The sequence below is a fragment of the Schistocerca americana genome, chromosome 7, assembly GCF_021461395.2.
Source record: "Schistocerca americana isolate TAMUIC-IGC-003095 chromosome 7, iqSchAmer2.1, whole genome shotgun sequence".
Lineage (NCBI taxonomy): Eukaryota > Metazoa > Arthropoda > Insecta > Orthoptera > Acrididae > Schistocerca > Schistocerca americana.
The window spans coordinates 93,551,290-93,569,341 of NC_060125.1; the positions used below are offsets into that span (position 1 = coordinate 93,551,290).

Sequence of the window (18,052 nt, forward strand, 5' to 3'; positions counted from 1 at the left end):
GAATCAGTAATGTACTTGTAAATGGGATTATAACTCGAAACCTAGGTTATGCAATAACATTAATAATAGATTGTGGAACAAGGCTAAAAACAGTGTTTATTTAGTTAAGGAACAGTAAGATGGAAGACCAACATCGAAGTACTTAGATTAAAAAGAGGTTAAGACAGTGACGCAATCTGTCACCCCTACTGTTCAATGCCTACATCGAAGAAACCCTAACGAAAATAAAACAAAGATTCAGGAATAAAATTAAATGTCAGGGTCAAAGGATCCGCTAATGATAATGAAGCTGAAGGAGAATCACAGGACCTATTGAATGAAATGTACAGTCTAATGGGTACAGAATATGAATAGAGAGTAAAGCGAAGAAAAACTAAAGAAATCAGGAGTATCAGAAATGAGATTAACTATAAAAATTAGGGACCACGAAGTAGCCGAACTGAAGGAATTTCGCTATCTTGGAAGCGACGTAACGCGTGACGGACGAAACAAGGAGGACATAAAAAAAAACAGACCAACAGACTACCACAGTCAAAGAGGGCATTCTTGCAGAAAAGAAATCCCAACGTACCGTCAATTTGAGGAAAATATTTCTTAGAATATACTCGTATGTTTGCAGCACAGCATCGTACGGAAGCGAATCACGGAGTTTTGTAAAGCCGAAAATAAGAGAATCGAAGCGTTCGATATGTGGTGCTATAGAAGGACACAGATGACTTGGCTGACTGATAAGATAACAAATTAGGAAGTGCTCCACAGACTCAATGAGTAGGAGAGCACGTGGAAAATGCTGCCAAGAAGAAGTGATAGGATGGTAGCACGTGTGTTAAGCCATCAAAGAAGAAGATAGCTGTATAGAAGAAGAACTGTAGGGGAAGACAGAGATTGAGACACGAACAACAAGCAGTTGTGGACGTTGGGCGCAACCGTTACTCTCCCATGAACAGGTTGGCACAGGCGAGCAGTTGGAGGCGGGCCGCATCTTTACACTAATTTGTGTTTTTTCCCCTACAAACTTTTGCACTTAGTAATTTCCAGAAAAAGCGTTACCGACATAACCATATATTATATGTCTCATTTTAGTAAACTTTTTCTCAAGCCGTACTGCAGCTTTCAAAAACATGAAACGTACACCCAGCGTGGATGTTGTAACGGACTGGCAACATATTTGTAAGAAAAATGCTATTGGGATACTATGTTGCTGCAGTTTTCATTACAGATACTGGTTTGATGCAACTTTCGTACTGGTCTGTCCTGTGCAAGTCTTTTCACAATTGTAGAGCCCCTGCAGCTCACATCTTCTTCACCGTGAATCGCCCAAACTTTCCTCCATTACCGTAATGAAGATCCCTCGATGCCTCAGGATGTGTCGTACCAACTGATCGCCTCTGTTAGTCCAGATGCGCACAAATTTCTTTACTCTCTGATTCCATTCTGCACCGCTTCAGTAGTTACCTGGTCTACCCCTCTAAGTTTCACCTTCTTCTGCAGCACCACATTTCAGGAGCTATCAGTCCTCCGCTTGTCTGTACTGCTTATCCTCCACACTTCACTTTCATATGTGGCTACGCTCCAGACAAATACTATCAGGAATAAGTTCTTAACACTTTAATTCATAACCGATGTTAACATATTGCTGTTCTCGAAGAAAGCCTTGCTGTTGTAAGCCTGTATTTCGTAACTTCTTCATTCCTGCAATTGGCAAGTGTTTGTTGCCCATGTTGCAAAACACTACCACTGCATTTAGCGCATCATTTCCTAATCAAATTCGCCAAATATCACCGAACTTAATTCTAACTGCTTCACTCTTATTTAAAAGGCACAAGCAGCGAGTGGTTAAAAAAAGGAGTTACAATCTTTCCAAACCGAGCTCGCATCCTGCACTGCCAACAAAACAGACGCTCTCAGTCCTTATCAGTCGCAAGAAAGCCGGAGCCTGTAATGGATATTACCTCGTAGTTTTTCTGTCTTTTACTTCCTTTTCAAAATCTCCTCTTAGCTTCCTGTACTGCTAGCTCAGTGTCCAGATTCAATAACATTTCGGATAGGCTACAACCAGGTCTCACTATCTTATCAACAACAACCCCCCGCCCTTTTCACGTCCTTCGATTTTTATAACAGCTGTCTACTTTGACCTTAATTTTAGATAATCTGTCTTCTTTGTTTTTGGTCGGTGATGAATAAAGAATTTAAAACAGTATGCTCCAGTCAACTTTGTCAAATGCTTTTATGTAAATCTACTGTAGAAAATAAAATACACACTGCCTGCCAAAAAAATGAAAAAGTAGATGATCTGGCCAGATGTCAATGTAACTTTGTGCATGTAGACAGCATCAGCGGGTATGTAAATGATTATAGTTGCAATTCTCTGGGACAGGTAGGACGACCACCAGAGGGCACTAGCGTTGTCCGCGTTTGGTGTTGTTACCAGGTCTGGAAGGGAAGATAAGGCAGAGAACAGTTTCAGATTTTGAGGCATCGCTGTGAAGGTCAAGGAGATGCAGCATACTCATATGAGACAGCATTACCAGCAAGTGGCAGAATTTAAAAATGTTCTCATTGTGGCTCTTCGTTTGCCCAGTCTGTCATCGTACAATATCCAGACTTGTGGGGCACTTGAATGTGACAGTGCTCGAGTTCGACTGCATGGGAACTCGAGAGACAGCGTATTTGTCGCCAAGGTTCAAGTCAACCACGTGTGACCACCCCAAGGGGGGATCCTCTCGTTGTGCTCCAACATCCTCGTAACCTCTTCACATCTGCCGTTGCCATCCTAAAACAAGTAAACATTGCTTCTCGTCTCGCACCATTAGTCGTAGACTAGCAGCAGCTGGGACAGGGAATTGCCATTTCATGTGTATGCTGTTAGACACCTTAACACAAACGGGTGTTTTTTGAGTGGTGCCGTGATTGGGAATCACCGACTGCTGATAAATGGCATCGCATTTTGTTCACCAATGAGTCGCGCTTCTGAGCCATGCGGGATGACCGTCATTGGTGAATATAGCGACGTTCTTCCGAGAAGTCACACTGCACCAGATTTATCGACAGGCACAGCTGTTTCAAGCCTGTCATCAGGATGTGGGGAACCATCGGGTATGACGTCAGGTCACGGCTAGTAATGACTGAGGGAATTCTGACAGAACAATGGTATGTTACGTTCGCCCTGTGTTCTCATGTTACCTCATATGCGACGGTATCGTGGCGTAATTTTTGAACATGACAGTGCTCATCCTGGCATGTGCCTCTAAGAACAGTCTGTGTAATGTTGAGATACTCCTGCGGCTACCTTGGTTCCCAGATCTGTTCTGCAGAGAAAGTGTATGGAAACAATTGAGATACTCCTGTGGCTACGACGATTCCCAGATCTGTACCTGACAGAAAATGTGTGGAACTAGTTGACACTCCTATGGCTGCCATGATGCCCAGATCTGTCCCCAACAGAACATGAGTTCTGTCCGCAACATAACGCGTGTGGGACCAATTGAGATACTCTTGTGGCTAGCACGATTCTCAGATTTGTGTAGGACCAGTTGAGGTACTCCCATGACTACCATAATTCCTAGATCTGTCCCCGACACAACGTGTGGGACCAGCTGAGATACTCCAATTGCTACCATGATTCCCAGATCTGTCCCAGACAGGATATGTGTGGGGTCACTTGAGATCCCTCCAGCAGCTACCATAATTCCCAGACCTGCCCCTGACAGAATGTGTATGGCACCAGTTGAAATACTCCAGTTGCTGTTGTGAGTCTCAGATCTGTTCCTGATAGAACACGTGTGGGACCAGTGGAGATACTCCTGTGGCTACCATCATTCTCGGTTCTGTGGGGGACCAATGAGACCATTTGAGATTCTCCCATGACTACCATGATTCTCTTCTCTCCCTGACAGAACATGTGTGGGACCAATTAAGATACTCCCATGGCTACCATGATTCCCAGATCTGTCCCAGATAGAACCTGTGAGGGGCCAGCTGAAATATTCTTGTGGCTACCACGATTCTCAAATTTGTGGGGGACCAGTTAAGATACTCCCATGACTACCATCATTCTCAGAACTGTTCCCAACAGAACATGTGTGGGATCAGATGAGAAACTCCCATGGCCACCACCAGTTGAGATACTTCCATAACCACCATGATTCCCAGACCTGTTCCAGACAGGACATGTGTGAGACCAGTTGAGATTCTCCCATGGCCACCATGATTCCCAGATCTGTCCCAGACAGGAAATGTGTGGGACCAGTTGATTTACTCCAATGGCTACTATGATTCTTACACCTGTCCCCAACAGAACGTGTATGGGACCAGTTGAGATACTCCCATGGTAACCATGATTCCCAGATCTGTCCCAGACAGGACATGTGTGGGACCAGTTGAGTTACTCCAATGGCTACTATGATTCTTACACCTGTCCCCAACAGAACGTATATGGGACCAGTTGAGATACTCCTATGCCAACCATGACTCCCAGATCTGTCCCAGACAGAACATTTGCGGCACCATCTCGGACGTCAACAGCATCCCAGTGCCACTATCCAGGATGTCAGGGGCCAGTTACAACAGTTGTGAGCCACCTTGCCTGAGGAGAGGATACAATGGCTTTATGGCACCTTTCCCAACCGGATCAGAGCATGCATTCAGGCCAGAGAGGTGTAACGTCATACTGATACGTGGGCTCATATTGCCAGCTTCTTTTAAATTTTACTCGGTAAAAAAAACTAAAAAATAACATTACGCCCCTACTCAACCTGCGACGTTTCATTTCGCTTCCTCCTTTTCCTGGGTGCTTCACTTTTTTTGTCTGGTGGTGTGTTTGAAAATGTTGCTCGCATATTTCAAACTTCCTTTCTTGTAGAGGTGTTCCTAGAATTTCCGGCTAGCGGCGAATAAGCTGAAGTATATTCTAATCACGTATCTGTATGAAAAATTAGTTGTTCGACGTGCTGCCTTTCAATATCTCGTTTAGGTAAAACAACACATCTAATGAACAACTACAGAAATTTAGGAGCAAATATTTTCTTCTGTCATTATGTCTGAAGGACGTTATTGTGAGTATATTGTCACTTAGAGAGCGCCCTGATCACAAAGTTCAGCTAGTGTATCATATACTACGTAAAAAAGAAACAAATTTCTGTGAAAATATTACATAGAAACACCATATTTGTGTGGAAGTCCGATAGAATGCGATAATTCATAACTTACTGCTGCAGAGATACACTACTGGCCATTAAAATTGCTACACCACGAAGATGACGTGCTACAGACGCGAAATTTAACCGACAGGAAGAAGATGCTCTGATATGCAAATGATTAGCTTTTCAGAGCATTCACACAAGGCTGGCGCCGGTGCAACACCTGCAACGTAATGACATGAGGAAAGTTTCCAATCGATTTCTCATACACAAACAGCAGTTGACCGGCGTTGCCTGGTGAAACATTGTTGTGATGCCTCGTGTAAGGAGGAGAAATGCGTACCATCACGTTTCCGACTTTGATAAAGGTCGGATTGTAGCCTATCGAGATTGCGGTTTATCGTATCGAAACATTGCTGCTCGCGTTGGTAGAGCTCCAATGACTGTTAGCAGAATATGGAATCGGTGGGTTCAGGAGGGTAATACGGAACGCCGTGCTGGATCCCAACGGCCTCGTGTCACTAGCAGTCGAGATGACTGGCATCTTATCAGCATGACTGTAACGGATCGTGCAGCCGCGTCTCGATCCTTGAGTCAACAGATGGGGATGTTTGCAAGGCAACAACCATCTGCACGAACAGTTCGACGACGTTTGCGGCAGCATGGACTATCAGCTCGGAGACCATGGCTGCGGTTACCCTTGACGCTGCATCACAGACAGGAGCGCCTGCGATGATGTACTCAACGACGAACATGGGTGCACGAATAGCAAAACGTCATTTTTTCGGATGAATCCAAGTTCTGTTTACAGCATCATGATGGTCGCATCTGTGTTTGGCGACATGGCGGTGAACGCACATTGGAAGCGTGTATTCGTCATCGCCATACTGGCGTATCACCCGGCGTGATGGTATGGGGTGCCATTGGTTACACGTCTCGTTCACCTCTTGTTCGCATTGACGGCACTTTGAACAGTGGACGTTACATTTCAGATGTTTTACGACCTGTGGCTCTACCCTTCATTCTATCCCTGCGAAACCCTACATTTCAGCAGGATAACGCGCCACCTCATGTTGCGGGTCCTGTACTGGTCTTTCTGGATGCAGAAAAGGTTCGACTGCTGCCCTGGCCAGCACATTCTCCAGATCTCTTACCAATTAAAAACGTCGGGTCAATGGTGGCCGAGCAACTGGCTCGTCACAATACGCCAGTGATGAACTGTGGTATCGTGTTGAAGCGGCGTGGGCAGCTGTACCTGTACACACCATCCAAACTCTGTTTGTCTCAATGCCCAGGCGTATCAAGGCCGTTATTACGGCCTGAGGTGGTTTCTCTGGGTACTGATTTCTCAGGATGTATGCACCCAAATTGCGTGAAAATGTAATCACATGTCAATTCTAGTATAAAATATTTGTCCAATGAATACCCGTTTATCATCTAAATTTCTTCTTGGTGTACCAATTTTAATGGCCAGTAGTGTGGTAAGAACTACGTAATCATCATCATCATCATCATCATCGGGACAAAATATAACATACGAATTTACCACTGTTGCGTTTAGGAGGATCAACCCATTGCCAGAATAATTTTCCTTCGTTAAATACTTTTGACGTTTGCTCTATCTCTCTTGCGACAGTGCCAGTTTGCTTCCGCATTGAACATCAGGTCTGCATCAAGTTTGTTTCTCTTTCGTTCGCCTCGAGAGCCCTGACTTCACCAATCGTTCGATAGTTTTATTCCTTGCAACATCGGAGTTCATCAATTGCAATCGATTTTAATTTCTTTATTTTTATAGCTCTTTCTGCAGTGACACGTGTTACAAGTATTATTACTTCCTCATGTATATAACGAAATTCCCTGCAGTCTTTAACAGTTTCTATCCTTTTTCAGTTTGTGGAAATATTTTTCTGGCTTCAGATCTCGCTTTCAGTATGTGCTGCACATTACCGGTCTCGTTGACACTTCGAACACTGTTCTGTCTCTCCCTTGTTGAGCACTTACCCCAGCTGGTCAACGATACACTAACATTGTTACCGCGACATGATTAAAGGCAATGCCTTTCATCTTCTAGTGTTTCTGCGATAGCTGTCAAAATGTTTTATTGCTGTTACTAATGATAACAGTTCTCGTTACATGTGTTTCAGGTTAAGCTCCGTTGCCTAAATACAATGCAATTATTTTCCCCAAAAATATCCAGCTCAAAATATTTATTAGCTTTTAGAACTGCGTTTATTCTAAGCCACCGCAACGCATAAGTAATTTTTGGCGGAAATTGTTGTTAGTTCTCGGCACAGGTCACCGCCATCTTCTCCATCAGGCTTCGTGAATATCGCAGGCACTGTACCTCACCCTGGGAAACTACTTGAGATAAGTTGCAAATTTTCACAGGAAAACTTAATGAAACTAGTTCTCCCAAACTTCTCGCTGAAGAGAATTCATCACAGTAATCGCCATCAGGAATGGGAGCCATCTCTGAGCTGGCCCGACCAACTTCTTTCATCACTGCGAACAACTTTCTTGTTGTTCTCTCATTTGACACTCACCTGATCGATCTCTGCAGGTGCAGCCATGTCTTTCAGTTACAGATGGAAGCACCTCTGCTTTTAAGCTGCGTTTGGGACAAATTCTTTTGCGTTTATTGTATCGGAGCACAAAAAGTTTTACTGTCCGTTATTGCCACACTCAACAACGGATGACCCTTACTACTCCTCGTTTAAACTGACGTGACTTAAAAAGTGGGGGACTACGATGAGATAAAACATTTTAATCACTTTTCTTGTGCATAAGACCTGCCAGAAACTGCAGTTGACCCTGCACTCTTTTTCGTAACAACCCTCTCTATTTGTAGACAAATTTATACTCGAATATTGTAACACATATCATATAGCAGAGCAACATACGCGCTGTTGTTCTTAAGCCATTTCTCAAAAGGTGTTAATGCGCTGTTAGTTGCCATTTATTAAAGTTAATTATGATAAACTACACACAGTTAAAGATGCTGCACATCAACGCTATAGGCCGTGCACATGCGTGTGAGCATGCTACATGATTTTTGCTTGTGACGCCAAGAAATGCTGCAATGCGAATTATGCTTCTAATCACATTTGTTTCTGGTGAATTTTCTGCAAGCAATTATACTATCACACAACACAATTTGTTCCGTAATTTTCTAGACGGTATTATCCTACGCTTTATTTTCCACATTCTTTATGTGCAGTATTACGTAATTTTTGTTCAGTATGTTTTTGCGCCCTTATCGTAGTAGAAGTCCACATGTTTTGATAATGGTGTCACTACTACCATTGTCTACATAAATCCATTAGTTCTTAGAATCACTAAACGAAGTTATGTTGCATATATTTCGAAAACTAAAATGAAATAATTATCTTTAGTTCCCTTTTTAAGTTACTTTTTTACATTTTAACTCTTATGTTTCATGTTATATAATCATCCAGAAGCTCCACAGGAAATTCCATATTAGAAGCCATAATAATTCAATTGTTCCACAAAATGTGTTGTGGATTGTTACATTTCCTCGTTTGACATGACACAATTTTCTCAGATCTTTCTTAACTACAAGTTACTGCCCACGCCGCAGGGTTTCGAACAAAGCGGCAAGGCTGCAGACATGTACACGCAAACCAAGTGCTAGCTACAGCATATTACACTCACTAGTATTAAACGTCTTCTACCGACTGATAAGGCGCTTTTATAGTATAAATCAGGTAAACACAATCTTATGTTAAAATAAATAGATAAAACATTAGTCGTAGCTAGCTGTCTTAGTTTCAGCAGGATCTTATATTTCCATCGTGTCACCCTCTCAGTGCAATTCTTGACACCCAACCCAGTGATTAAAACTTCTGTAAATTTCACGGCAAACGTTACAGAACAAAAGATGACGTATGGGAATCTCTTTGTAAGGCTTCCAGATCATGTAGAGTCTGTTTATAATGACAATGTGCAATGTGCACCAATTTGCAATGACGCTATAATGACCATCGTCCCGACTTCGTGGTTATGAGGAATGGTCAGAACGCTTATGCCTTTTCGTCTGCCATTGAGGTTAATATCACGCTATTACTCAACCTGTAATCAAAAACTCTCCCTGAGTGGGAATGCTACAACGACTCAGGCATGGCTCTCGGCCCTGAGTTTGGATATAAAGGTAATGGATTCAATGAAGACGAACGATCAAGATAGCTGATAGCGAAAAATTTAAAAATTAAAGATGGATATAAAATTTTTAAAGAATTCTAGATTGCAGAACTACCCCAGTTGTTGTTTACAACACATCCCCTCTCCCCTCCCAATCAAGCAGAGCTTACAGCTCTGCAGACCATTGAAATGAAATAGCCGATCACAATTCAGTCATATTGGTGCTCAAAAGCATCTGAACACACCGAATTCTATGTGTCATCTTCAAAAGCGTTTATCCACAAAATTACACAAAACAGCACTTGCATACCGCGTGTGCAATTTTTTTGTACCATACATGGTGTAAGCCACAATGGAGCCTCAAATTAATTATTTTGCATATCTCATCTCAGTTGTTCTACGACGCTTATCATGAGTCACAAGGCAGGGTATTGGGCATCTGCTAGACTAAACTCGCTGACCGAGCATTCAGCTTGTGCCGACAAGTCTTGTCCTGCTGCCATCCAATGCATTTGGCTCTCAGCTCGATATAATATGACATGCATGCCGCATTCCAAAACGCACATGGGCAAAACTGCTGATCTAACTTACAGCTTACTTGTTGATGAGTATTGCAAAGTAAACACTGTTATTTCCAAGTGTGAATTTCTCAAAAAATCTTCTCTACAGCCGATATCAAAGTCAGCTAAAGATTACACTGAATGCATACCAGAGAATTTAGCTTACAGTACAAAACGTTTGCCATCTATTGCTGATAATGCCAGACATTAGAGTACATTTTTAATAAACAATTGTACAGGTAAGGAAGGAGGGATGTCGCGTCCATCAAAACTCATACATATAACATTGACTCTCAAGTTAAGTTCTCCTAGTTATTTCCATGTCTAAATTATCTGTGGTACTTTTATATAACAGTACAAAAATTATGTAGCCGGCAATGCAGTAACGTTCAATGGCGATTATTGATTTTTTTTATAACAGTTTCTCTCAGACATACCTGCTATACACAAATTGTCGTGTTTTCTGACACTTCAACGCAACAAACTGTACCAAAAACAATGCGTTTTGACGACACCAGTAACATGTAATATCACTTAAACCATATATATTTCGTAATATGCAAAGGGAATGTGCGAGGAAGTATAGGACACTGGAATGTGAGGAAGATTAGGACACTGGAATGTGATCATGCAGTTTCCTCCAACCTAGATCTGCAAACTGTAGAGGGAGCAGGCGACTCCCACGTTGTCTATACCACTACACACAAGAAACAACTATCTGGTGTTTCACGAAGTTACATTGAACCTCAGCAGTGCGCCTTATGAATCACCTGCGTCGTAGTGTGCAGACATGCTGACAAAGTGCTTCAACAATAGAGACATGAGTTACCAGTAACACTAAAGCAAGAAGCGCATAGTGACATAATCTATGTAAATCCCTACACACGGTTCGACGCTGTTAGAGGGGAAATTGATTCTTGTACAGCAGCTATGGAACAAGTTCTAATCTAATCTAATCTAAAGCTGTAGCGATTTTCAAGAAATGCAGCTTCCCCCAACATGAGTGCTGCTCGTAATTCAGTCTGTTGTGGTCTTCAGTCCTGAGACTGGTTTGATGCAGCTCTCCATGCTACTCTATCCTGTGCAAGCTTCTTCATCTCCCAGTACTTACTGCAACCTACATCCTTCTGAATCTGCTTAGTGTATTCATCTCTTGGTCTCCCTCTACGATTTTTACCCTCCACGCTGCCCTCCAATGCTAAATTTGTGATCCCTTGATGCCTCAAAACATGTCCTACCAACCGATACCTTCTTCTAGTCAAGTTGTGCCACAAACTTCTCTTCTCCCCAACATTAGTTACGTGATCTACCCACCTTATCTAATTCAGTCTATAGGCAGAATATATCTCCCCATCCTTCTTTCTTCATTTTTCTTATGTGATTAGACGAAATAACTTCACTGAGCTCGTGTTTAGAGTATTTATTTGCAGTTCTTCAGTCAGCTATTAGGTAAAAAAGTCCAACACTCGGATACATCAACTACCACGCTGAAGAGCCTATCCCAAGTATAACATGCTGTCAACATGTATCCGACAATCGCGTTTTCATTGTTCCCATTATCACTGACTGGAATTCTTTTCACAGCGTGAGGGATATCAAATGCACTATCCCAGACTCAGCTTTCTCAATATCTAAAGAGACCCAGAGGCTTAAACTGTCTCCCTCTGCAGCAGAAGTAGGTCGCCTAGGTGTCATGTAGCTTCAGACATGTTCAAATAAGTCAATCAACGCATTTCATCAGATTACAGCTCTCGACTTCAACATGATCAGTCCCATTCCATCAGTCACACCAACCTTGTAAGACACACTGTAGTTACGAGGTAAGTGGCTCTACTATAAAAGTTCCAGCAATTCCTAAATGGAAAAGGTTAGTAGCACAGTTAATGGTGGAAGAATTGCAGTAAATTTCTGGTCCTTCAGTAATTCACCACCACCTCACGACAACAAAATTACGTGGCTTTACAATGTGCTGTCAACAATTGTCAGCAGCAAGAGGTCACATTTACCAATTCAGTCACTTTCGCACCAACACTACAAAGGTCACTGACAACATCGCACTTACAAATTATACCTTTCTCAGCCTTTGTTTATATGCATATTATTTACATACAAGTTCTTTAATACCTGCAATTATGTAGTCATTTAATGAAATGAAAATAATTCCACTCTATAAACACGAACTCAAAGAAGTTATTCTATCTACTCACACAAATAAACCCTACAAGCATTTCAGGGAAGGTATAGTCTAACTGCAAAATAAACAGAGAACAGCACTCGTGGTGATGGAAGTTGCATTCCCTAGAGGAAAGATCAGCTACCGTACAAGATGACTAAGAATCAATGTCCCTTCTAGCAGAGTAGAACAATTTGAAGAAATTTACGTAGGTTCGGTCCGTATGTGTTTCTTGCGTTAGTATTATTAGTAACTCATATTTGTATTCCATGTAGTATTAGTGCATCTGAGGAAAATAAACATAACCGGCGAATGTCAGCAAATTGCGTCGCCACTGATTCATTAGGTGGACTGCAAAGGACTTTTATAATCTTGTGAGACAGTCTCTAGTGCTGCTTGTGACATAGTGAGTTAGATAGCGTGAGAAATCAGCTTCTGCCCCTGTAGTTTGCAGATCTATGAAGGCCGGCCGGCCAGCAAAAGTTAACACCACATGAAACGATAGTAATTTTAAAAAAAAATAGAAACTGAAAAGCCTAAGTGCAACAATCACTTTTCGCCTTAACTTGTGTAATTCTAATCACATTTGTTTCTGGTGAATTTAGACTCTTCAGCTGTTGGCACTTCGCGGACACGCTATCATGCCGTATATCAACTGGCAACTCATCGCCAGCCGGTGTGGCCGAGCGGTTCTAGGCGCTTCAGTCTGGAACCGCGCGACCGCTACGGTCGCAGGTTCGAATTCTGCCTCAGGCATGGATGTGTGTGATGTCCTTAGGTTAGTTAGTTTTAAGTAGTTCTAAGTTCTAGGGGACTGATGACCTCAGATATTAAGTCCCATAGTGTTCAGAGCCATTTGAACCATTTGAACAATCTGGCGACCTACCTTCCCTCGCACGTCTACCCTCCACGCCAGACCCTACCACCCTGTTACACTCACAGAACACAATTTATCCCCACTTGGACATGGTACACACTTTTAATATTTGTTCTTAACCCACTCCATTTAACAGTAAACTTTAATTTTATACCATTTAAACACTATTTTTAATAAGCTGAGATTTTTCCATACCCTGCAATGTGGAGGCTATTAGTCCTAGAGAGAAAATGAATAGGACCTTTTATTGCAGGGAATTTAATATAGTTTAATTTTAACTGGGAAACATTTTCGCTAGAAACTGCGGTTTTTGAGTTGTTCGAGAAAAACACAAAAAGTGACCTTTAAACGCTCCGCCATCCCATCCCACGTTCAGACCATACTGGTATGTTGTACGTGACAATCCCTCCTACCACAATACAAAAATTTGCGGCTACACGACATTTTCTCTAATTGGACTACAGTGCGTAATGTGTAAACCAGTAATGGTTAAATATGTAAACAGTAAATACTAAACAGTAAATGGAAAATGGAAAACAGTAAACCTGACTGCCATTACCTGAGAACTGTTGCCTGTTATCCACTAACTGTCAGTTATTACCCATTGACCTGTTACCCAATTATCTGTTTATTCATTACCCAATTAACCATACTTGGTTTTGTTTTCGAAGTGTCATGTAGATTCCACTATGTGACAGGAGATGGTGACAAACTTTTTGAATTGCAAAATGAAGTTCATACCCAAGCCTGGGGTCACCATAATGTCTGACTGACTTTGATAGTTTTAGAGGCGAGTTTTTGACAAATTTAGACGTGAGAATAACGTTGTTTACTTTGGCAGGTCTCACCAATAAATGTACCTTAAACTGCAAGTCGGAACACGAGTAGCTCTCAAGTGTGTTTTGCAATGTTACAGAACCAATTTTTATGTGTTTTAATTAATTTTGTGTACACTACAAACACATAATTATGTTCATTGATCGACCTATAAATTATTTCAGCAAATCCTGTGTATTTTAATAAGTAACACAAACAATTTAGATGTGGCAATACAGTATTTAATTTGAGAGACCATTGTCCTTATAAGGTGTGGTACAATAATTGAACTTTGGTCATTAACAAGTGCTGCTTAACGTAAAAGTATTTTCAGTAGTGTCAGTGTGAAAAGGTTATATATTTTTTAAAATCTTATACAAGAATTAAATTAGGACAATAATGCCACATGCCTTTTGTGCTCAAAATCTTACATATTTTGAGCAATAATTTTATTTTGCTGCAAGTTTTGAATATTTGTTTGCTATCAGGGATGTACAATTACGTTTTCATTTTGGTGGCAAAGATTTCATCTTTGAGAGGTCAACATTCCATCTCAGTCTGATTCTGCCATTATCGTTGGTCATGTTTCACATGAACCATCACTAGCATCTTCTGTTGTTTGTGATATATCTAAACATTTCGTATTTTGTGTATTTTGATGTACATCTTGCATATTATGAAAATATATTGTTTCAGTGATATAACACATAACTAGTGTCAGCAGAATATGTAATGTTTAGGATATTTTGTTGTGCCAAAGTGTCAGTAAATGTGATGCTTGTGGATAACCTTGGCTGTTGTGATAAGCATGTTAATAACTGCTGTAAACTATTACTTAATTGTCTACTACATGAGTTTTGTTCTCTTATAGAACAAATTAGATGTAGACATATCATTGAGGCAATTAATTTGAGAGCCTAAAGTAGTGTATTTAAGTGTCACATATGAACCACACTCTTCCAGTAGGGGACATGTGTTTTGTAGAACAATTTGGATATGGTAATCACGTTGACATAGCCATTATGTCTTTGCTTACATATATTTGATGAATAATACATAGTTTTTGTACTACCAGCAACATGACCTCATTTCGATGTAGGAACTTTTAACTGTCTGCTTAGCATGCTACATGTGTTTTCTGCTGTTATATAAAAAATAATACAGATAATTTAGACATAGAAATAATATGGGGCACTTAATTTTAGAGCCAACAGTCATGTTGTAGGCATAATTTTTTACTGAAAGAACAACCCTCGTTTTTTACCTATATGAATCAATGTTACTACTCTAATGTAATGTTTGGCATTATCATCAGAAGATAGCCGTCTTTTTTTCATGCAAGATAGTCATTACCCTAGCAAGGAGTCGCTACAATGTCTGAGTGACTTTGAAAAAAAGTAATGCTCATTTCTTACATGTACATATGTATAGGACGACTGTTCTGTATACTATTCCATCAGAGTGCCCTGAAGATCCCATTGGGCAGTTGTATTGAAGTAAAAGATGAATTTAATATCCTAGCTGATGTTGAAATTGGTTTGAGAAATGCGTTTTTTACGAATTTAGCCATAGGAATAACTTTCATTAATTTGGTACTTCTCATCAACAAGTGCACTTTATGTTAATCAGCAGTAATGCCCATGTGTGTTTTGCAATGCAGCATCCATGTCATATTATGCAAAGCTGAGAGAGTCAAATGTATTGGATGTCAGCAAGACAAGACTTGAAGGGATAAGTAAAATGCTCAGTCACTAAGTCCAATCTTGCCAATACCTGCCTCCCTTCCTTGTGACGCTTGGCAAGCACCATAAAACAATACATATGAGGAAAATAATTGCTTTGAGGTACCGTTGTGCCTTACACTGTCTGCAGTGTTAAAACCAAACTTTACACATAATTTTTTGGTGAAATGCTTTCGAACATGGCGCAAAAACTTCAGGGTGTTCAGATACCTTGAAGCACACCCGAGATGATTGTATTGTGATTGACTGCATCATTTTCATGATTTGTGAAGCACTGTTAAATGTGAAAATTTTGCAGTTTGTACCCTTTCCCTGATAGTATGTGTAAAATTGTGATACAAAGAAAATTTATAAAATTTGGATACTTTTGTACATCAATATACCAGCTTTGTGACCGGCTGTTTCATTTTCGTTGTCTGTGAAGTACTAGGCTCTGCTCAGAGGAGAGGAAAGGGGAGGGGAGGGGAGAGGAGATGTTTCTAAACATAATGGTGCTAATTCCTCAACTTGTATCTTAAATTTTTTTATCTTTAATTTTTATATTTCCCTCCACTATTTAATATTTAAATTTACCACCATTCACCATCTTTAATATCTTGCCATTCATCATCTTTAAGTTTTAACTTTCCCACCATGTGCCTTCTTTATGTTTTAAATTTTTGCCCTCTGCCAGCTTGATAAGTTTGTGCATTCATTATGACTGATAATGTCATGCAGTCAAGGTCACTGATTACATCATAAAAAAATCCGCTCGCCAAGCCCTGAACCCAGTACCTGTAGATCTGCATCCAGGGCTGAGGGGTGTGCAAGGGTCATCCTAGCTTTCCTACATCACTGATTTCAGATGTACCACGTGGACAAGGAATTGGAAACTACCCTCATACAAAATCCTTACCACTTACAACAGATATAACTCACAGATAACACTCTCCACGAACAAGAAAAGAGCTGATGTAACCACCTGCTACTTTCCCCCTATTTTTTCTAATTTCAAAATTAACTATTATTCTTTTTTATTCATTAATTATGTGCATTTGTTTCATCTGTTTACTCTAAAATTTCGTTAAAATCGTGGTGCCTCTACAAAAGTGTACATCAGTAAAATTTTAAAAAACATAAAATCCGTTTTTACTTTATACAACACAGAACGACATTTGCATAAAATTTGATATGTTTTCAGAGGTTTTAGTAACACTGTAATTTTCCTGTGTATGATCACCATACTCTTTTTGCATTGTTTTCTGCTTAAAATCAGTTTCATTATCAGATTTTTTGCTTTAACTTATATGTATACCCTACAAAATAACCTTAAATTATTTTGCAGGTTATTTCTATTGTTATATTTCTATGTCGATGTTTTTATATCTGTGTCAAGTTAACGTCAGTATGCTTCAATAAACCAAACTCAAATTTAGAAAAAACTATTAAAAATTGCTTAAAATTACCAACATCTCCATGAAGTATCTCAAGCAAATGTGTTATTATATAAGTAAAAACAAAATATATCAGAAATGCAAATAAAGCACACAGGATTTCAGAAACAAAGGTCATGTGTAGACCAAATATTCTAATCTCAGTTATGTAATCCAACACTAAACACTGTCAAAACAGAGTGTGTAATCCCTTTTGTTGACTTTACAAAAGAATATGATTCTGTTGATAAATTAACCCTACTTCAGCACTCTATGTATTCAGTGTTGATGATAGAATGACAAATTTATTCAAACAACTTCTCACAAGAATTAAATCTAAAGTTGAATTTCTCAATCAAATTTCAAAACCATTGAAAATAAAAACATGGTGAAGGCTGAGATATGGACTGCCACTCTTGCTCTTAAAATATTGGAAAAATCTTCCAGAATCTGGAATAAATCACAAGCTAGAATTAGGATTAAAAAAGAAAGGAGTCCAAATCAACTACTTTACTTTCAGAGATGACCTCGTGAACTTGGTCAAAAACATAAATTTATTCATTCTTCAGAAAAGTCTTCCTGGAAAAATTACAAGCCATACAGGCTGGAAATGTCCACTTCCAAAACAATGTACATGCTCTTGGATGCTCCAAATCTCTATAAACTGACCTCGAAGGGATCGACAGTACACAATAATTCAAATGTTATGGAGAAATTATTCAAATCGATAGATTAAGTTAATCAGCATGTAACATCATAGCCAAAAAGTTTAAGACTACATATTAACTCTCCAAAGAGATCTACAACAACAAAAATCAGTCTCCATAAATGCAAAAATTGGGTATTCCATCATTCAAATAAGTATTCTGTGCCACAGAATTCATTACTTTTCTCACAGAAAGAGAGAATGGGGCAAAGTAGATTATTAAACAAATATTCTAGTGTTTATAAACAATAGGAACAAAATAGGATCAATGAAACTCAAAAGGGCCCATATGAAGATAGTATTTCTGACCAGGATATCAAAACAGAGAAATCTTTAACAATGAAATTAATAGGTTTGAGGGTTTTCAACAGAAAGAAAATAGTAAGTGCAAAAGAATCTTCTCTGATGAACAGAGGTAAAAGCAGAGTATATAAATAAATGAAAAAATTTTGAAATAAAGGAACACAACC

At 39.9% G+C, this 18,052-nt stretch overlaps 1 protein-coding gene across 1 annotated transcript in view; it reads left to right on the top strand.

The window, feature by feature from the left end:
* The window catches only part of LOC124622736 (sodium- and chloride-dependent glycine transporter 2-like), a 467,104-nt gene that overhangs the window by 255,888 nt on the left and 193,164 nt on the right, over positions 1 to 18,052 (top strand). The gene's annotated exons all lie outside the window — the stretch shown is intronic.